The sequence below is a fragment of the Hypomesus transpacificus genome, chromosome 19, assembly GCF_021917145.1.
Source record: "Hypomesus transpacificus isolate Combined female chromosome 19, fHypTra1, whole genome shotgun sequence".
Classification (NCBI taxonomy): Eukaryota; Metazoa; Chordata; class Actinopteri; order Osmeriformes; family Osmeridae; genus Hypomesus; species Hypomesus transpacificus.
Window position 1 is genome coordinate 14,760,781 of NC_061078.1, and position 4,494 is coordinate 14,765,274.

General features: G+C 39.4%; 1 long non-coding RNA gene across 1 annotated transcript; it reads left to right on the forward strand.

Annotated features, from left to right (window-relative positions):
- Window positions 1-621: 621 nt before the first annotated feature.
- LOC124481896 lies at window positions 622-4,117 on the forward strand. The gene is made up of 4 exons (XR_006957702.1): window positions 622-678; window positions 2,706-2,803; window positions 3,176-3,356; window positions 3,607-4,117. It is a non-coding gene; the product is annotated as an uncharacterized LOC124481896 (long non-coding RNA).
- The last annotated feature ends 377 nt before the right edge of the window (window positions 4,118-4,494 follow it).

A 4,494-nucleotide genomic window follows, 5' to 3' on the forward strand; every position in this document is an offset into this window, starting at 1 on the left:
CACAGTATTTATCTGAGAAAAAAAAAAGTATTATAAACAGTTTGGGGGTAAAATGTAAACATTTGAGCTTTATTACAACATCATGGTGCCTTAAAATGTGCTAGCTGACCAATCTTTGACATTTTAAGTATCACAGCTGAGGTATTGGTCTTACGGACTGATGGCCACACCTGTGGCCTCACAACTGGTCTAAATGAGAATAACTCTCTGCACTTACAATTTAATTTATTTCTAAATTTAGTTCATTTTGTCTTAATTTAGTTTACTTTGTTTCAAGCACATGGCACATTACAGACATGAGGCAATACACATGCGATTTGTTTTATGTCCTTTTGTGTCCAGTTCAGTAGGTCTGTTTTGTCTTTTGTTGGGCATCAACTAACATTGTTAGTTTGTTCAGTTAACTCAGTTTATATTGAGTTTGTATTTCTTGCGTTATGTTCTGTTAGGTTGACCTCTTTTATGTGCCCAAAACCTTTTTGGAACTTTCCTGACGCGCTTTGATCCACAAATGCATTTTTTCTAAAAGATATCCTCAGCAGCCTATCAGATCGTCTCTTCCAATTTTAGCCAATCACCGGAGAATGTCTAATATGGGTAGACGGGCTCTGCGTTAGCCTAGGAAACACGGAAAATGACTAACCATGAATCCTGCCATTCTCAACGATATTTAATCAGGTATGATTATCGGTCGAATAAGATTAACAAGCAATATTTCACCTACATGCTACCAGACGACATTGCTCATGATCTGAAGGAGACGATGTCCGTCATTATGGCAGGTTGTTGAAGTCCTCATAGACACGTTAATGTGATTGGCTGAAATTGGAAGAGACGATCTGATCGGCTGCTGAGGATATCTTTTAGAAAAAATGCATTTGTGGATCAAAGCGCGTCAGGAAAGTTCCAAAAATCCACACGAACGAATGCAAGGATTCACACCAACGAATGCAGGGATTTGTAACTTGTGTTTGTCAGGTTGCAAACGAATGTAATAGGGTCATTTATTTGTGAATCGCGTTACAATTGTGAATCACGAAATACATTTGAAAATCGTGTTACGTTTGTTTGAATCGTGTTATGTTTGTTTGTTTGAATCGTGTTATGTTTGTATGAATCGTGTTACGTTTGTTTGGATCGTGTTAAATTTGTTTGAATCGTGTTGCGTTTGTTTGTTTGAATTATGAAACTAATCTAACTCCATATAACTTATCTTAGTGTGACAATAAACTCAATGCAATTGACTGCCGTCTGACAAAGTGCGCTAGTGCGAGCACAAAAGTACACGCAGTGCGATGACGTACATCCTGTCTTAATAGGCTGTTCGAAAACAACGGTTTTTAAGATACCTTACCCCGAAGAGAGCTGTCTCGTTAGACACCTGTCTAGTAAGACATCAAGGATTAAGACAGCTGTCTAAGTTTTCGAACACAGCCCTAGTCAGAATATGAGTCTGAGAACTCTCCGTTGGGCTTTGACTACAGGGCGTGTTTCAAACGAGCCTGGAAAACAAATGCCTCTTTGCTCAATTGGATAGATCTACAACAAATCAGAGCAACAGAGTATGTGACGTATGTTAAGCACCGCATAGTTGTTGTCAACAGAACTAAATGACAGCAGTAGAGATGAGAGCGCGCTTAGTAATCAGAGAGGAGGAATCTATCTAAATATACAATTCTTAAGTATTGTGACTTCGTCAACCACCAACATTTTCGTGTCGTCTCGTCTCGTTAACGAAAGTTATAATATATTTAGTCATAGTTTTTATTTTCAAAGATACGTTTTTGTCACGTCTTAGTCTCGTTTTAGTCATGGAAAAAAGGTCGTTAACGAACGTTTTTCGTCATAGTTTTCGTCGACGAAATTAACACTGCCGCAGAATAAGTCTGTGAGCCCCCCCCCCCCCCCCCCCCCCCATGTAAATACGCTCTCAAACCGTATGTGTAGCATCTGCCTTCCGCAGCGTCAAACTGACATTTCTCCATTGAAAGTTTAGTCTTCAGATAGTGCTCCTCGAAATGCCATTGACGTTCCATGTTCTCACGTCAATATAACAGGGTATTGATCAAACATTGTTTATTTTATTTTTCACATTCAAAACAGTATGAAAGTAATATAGAAATCATTATTTGTAATCTTTATTATTTTTAATTGATCAGTGTTTAATGACAGACCACCACAAAACCCCAAAGCTGTATTTATTGAATAAAGCTTTCTTCAGAAACACACAGATACACAGTCTGCCAGAGTCTGATAAAGAACCCTCTGAAGGACAGGCCCAGGGCCGGCCCAAGGCATAAGCGAACTAAACGGCTGCTTAGGGCCCCTGTGGCTACCAGAGGGCCCCCAAGAGTAAATTAAATTACAGTTTAATGTATTATGTAAAAGTATATATATTCTTTTTTTTTTATCGGCAACGATAAGCGACGCCGAGGGGCCCACAAATCAATTTAGCTTAAGGCCCCATAAAGGCTTGGGCCGGCCCTGGACAGGCCTGTTATACATGGAGAAAGCACTGCAGCCACCAGCACACAACAGGCTCTTGTTCATATTATCAGAACACAAAGTTACAGCTTTCTCAGCAACTAACTAGACAGACGTATTAATATAACAATTTCGATCACAAATTACATACAGATCTAGTAGATCAAATGTAATCTAAACAATGTTCAACAATGGCTGATCTCACGCAAATGTTTTTACAGTTCACAACGGATCTTGTTTTGATCATGTGAAAGGCTGGACCAGTCAAGTCGACCTTGTGGACAATTTCCTTTATATCTCCTATGAAGAGATGTGGCTGGTAGGACAACTCATCCAGATCAAACTGGTTTTACTGTTGCCATTAACCACACAACAGCCATAGACAGCATTACATCAATTTACAAAAAAAAAAATGCATAAATTAGTATTGTATTGTGTTCCATTTCCATAGAGTATCAATGGAACACAATGCAAAATACAGAAGAGATATGTTGACATCATATACATTGAAAATAAATTGATCAGACGTCCCTATTGACGTGCACTGTGTTCATTATATCATATTATAGCATATGCCCTATATGCTATAATATGATATAATGAACACAGTTCGCTATTGTCACTATTTATACCACAACACAATTTTGAAGTAATATTTTGTTGAATTTTAAGACTTTATTTATTCCCTTAGGACCTGTGAGGGTCCATAGAGAAGGTGAGCGCTTTCCTGCAGCAGCCCCTAGTGGACGAGGAGCTCAAACGCTGCCTCTGTCACTGCAGCTTCAGCAGCATGAAGGAGAACCGTATGGTGAACTATACCCTGGTCCCTCAGGACATCATGGACCACAGCAAGGGAACCTTCATGAGGAAAGGTGAAGTTGTATTGTAAAGGGTCCCATTACCTGAATATTGTGTGGTGTTGAATTGTATTGGTAATTGTATTGGGCTTTGTTGTGTTGGAGTTTTTTATCCCTCCCCTCTCCTACCCCCATCTCTACCATACCCAACCCTACTCTACACTACACTTCCCTCCCCTAACCCTACACTACCATACCATACCCTACCCTTCTTTTCCCTACCCTACCTCATTCTGCTGTGTATGCCATGTGATTTTGTGATCAGGTCAAATTGGAGACTGGAGAAACACCTTCTCAGAAGAGCAGAAATGTCACTTCGACACGGTTTTCAGCACCAAGATGAAGGACTGTCTTCTGAACTTTGTGTGGGAAGGGCCTGTGAGGGAAGGTGTTTCCTTATGAGAGGAGACGTTCTGAGGATGAAAAGCCCCCGGAGACAGCAATGCCAGCTGTCCTCCACTCAGCCTAGTACCTTGTCTCATCCAGATCACATGGACATTACGAGGGGAGCCTAATGTAATACAACTGATGGGTTACTGCCCTTCGTCTCTTCTTTACTACAGCTGCGGCATTTCTCAGATACACTTTCACTGATTCCCTTAGTTTCCCTTAGTTTTTTCAAATTAATGTGGTTTTTCAAAGGATGATTTGTTATTTGTAATACCCAGACCCAAAGCAACTACTTTCTTATTTCTGAAAATCACAACCTTTCAAACCATTAAAAAACGTTTTTATTAATGTAAACTTAATGAGTGTCTTGAAAGTATATTTGCACACTCCTCACATGACTTGCTGTGTATGTCTCTATAGTGGTAGATCTATTTAAGATCTTTTTACCAAAGTCATTTTTTTCGACAATATAACACGTGTTTATTGATTGAAAATATTGAGCTTCGTATTCTTCATTAACTCAGCCTATAGCTCTGCAGTAAGAGTATGTGCCCCTATTATTATGACGCAACTACGTCATACCTGGTGCAGCCACTGTTTTACAGACGCATAACAGACTGAAGGGAGATTATCAGTGTGCAATCCCAGTAAATCATTTTAGGTTAAATACTGGAATATGTATTTAGAAAACCCTACGGCTAGTTAGTCAGTTTACTGACCAAAAATATGTCACAATGAAAACAAATTCATGACATTGTTTGGA